Source organism: Trifolium pratense, linkage group LG7 (genome assembly GCF_020283565.1).
Source record: "Trifolium pratense cultivar HEN17-A07 linkage group LG7, ARS_RC_1.1, whole genome shotgun sequence".
Classification (NCBI taxonomy): domain Eukaryota; kingdom Viridiplantae; phylum Streptophyta; class Magnoliopsida; order Fabales; family Fabaceae; genus Trifolium; species Trifolium pratense.
Window position 1 is genome coordinate 20,070,930 of NC_060065.1, and position 1,764 is coordinate 20,072,693.

At 32.5% G+C, this 1,764-nt stretch overlaps 1 long non-coding RNA gene across 1 annotated transcript; it reads right to left on the reverse strand.

The window, feature by feature from the left end:
- Positions 1 to 266: 266 nt before the first annotated feature.
- On the reverse strand, positions 267 to 754 carry LOC123899523. The gene is made up of 2 exons (XR_006805652.1): positions 650 to 754; positions 267 to 541 (listed from the first exon to the last, which is right to left on the reverse strand). It is a non-coding gene; the product is annotated as an uncharacterized LOC123899523 (long non-coding RNA).
- Between the last annotated feature and the right edge of the window lie 1,010 nt (positions 755 to 1,764).

The window sequence follows — 1,764 nt, forward strand, 5'->3', positions numbered from 1 at the left end:
GTATATCAACTCTAAGGACTATAATAGAAGTGTAGCAACAAATACATCCCAAAAAAGGTAAGAATATTGATTTACTCATAGACCTCCATATAAAAATTAAAACTTACATCTAAATTTTCTATGAACTTCAAGTAAAATGTGAGTCAGCTCATGTTTGGTTAGAATGAAATTTGGATATATCATATATGTAATATTGGAGGCAGAAATTGAAAATTATACTATATTTTGAGTTACAATACATGAAAGCATAGATAATGAATAGAACAGAGAAAAACAACCACAGATTTATTCATTCATCACCATTTCCTCGTATTATTTTTTTTCTTTCTTCTCAACACAAATTGATGAGATTAAAAACAATAAAAATTGTAAATCTGAAGGTTTTTTACATTAAACAAATTCATTCGCTTGGTCTATTAATTGAGACACAATCAGAGCAAGAAAGGGGTTTTTTTTACACACACAGAGAAGAGAAATTACAAACAGAAAAAAAACTAATTTAACAGTGCACCTTGCCTCTGCCTCCACCAACACCCTTAACCTGAAATTCAAAAAAGAAAAAGAATCAGAAGAGGGATAGATCTAAAAAGAAAGAAAAAAAAGGAAGATAATTACCTTTTTTTAACACTGTTCGTTGTGTTTTTTGCACCTTTAATGTTGATTTGTGTTTAAATCGCAAAAAATAAGGTTTCTACGTAAATTTTGGGATTTTTTTGGGTGGTTATGATTCCGGCGCGGTGGTTCCTGTTGGAAGGTGGCGACGGCTCGTCGGCGACTAGCCGAAATCTGAGAATCACGGCGGTCGGTCACCGGAAAACGAACAACATGAAGAACTCCGGTTGGAGTTCATCCTTGAGAGAGAGAAGAGAGCAGGAGAGAAGAGAAGAGAGAGAAATTTTTTTTCCAAATGATTTTTTTCTGAAGGGTGTGGGTATTTATACTCATGCAGATCCACTGCGCGCTCGTGCATGATAATATCACCATCATCACCCCTGATCTTCCATCAAACAACCCAAATCTTTCAGCCTTTGATCAAATCAGGAACGTCTGATTGATCAGACGGTCCTGATCAAATCCCCTGGTTTTTTGTTTGTGGGCGCAGATGGGCCCTGTTGGGTTGGACTTTCTGTTGTGCCTGCTACCTGCACCCTGTTATTCCAGTTTGCACCCCCTTTACGTTTTAATTTAATTAGTTAAATTAATTGATTTAATTTGTTTATTTTGTGTATATATTTTTATTTAAAACCCAAAGATATGAAAATGCCAAAAAACATAAAATATATAAAAATATTAATTTTCTTTTCTTTACATCAATTTGTTTCAAATAATTTTATTTTCGTTATGCTCTATGATTTGAACCCTTTTGAAAAATAAGATTTGAACACTTTAAGTAGTGCACATATATAAATTATAACTCTCTCTATGATTAGAACCTAAGACTTATGAATCTCTCTGTACTTCTTGATCATATTATCAATGATTATATGAATGATTTTTAATTTCATCATCTTAACGTACTACTCATGAGAAAATTAAATTACTGATGCTCTTCGGCAAAAAATAAATTTTATACATGTCACGGGTCTTGAAAGCTCCACTATAAAATTTGGTGTGAAGCTTTGATTAATTTGTTTTATTATGGCGCTCCCCAATTAGCCTCCAATCAAATATTCAGAGCATCCTAACACTAATAAGCTTTAACAAATGAGTGAAATGTGATAGTTAAAATTAGGAATTGATAGTGTAAAAATTATAATTCATGAT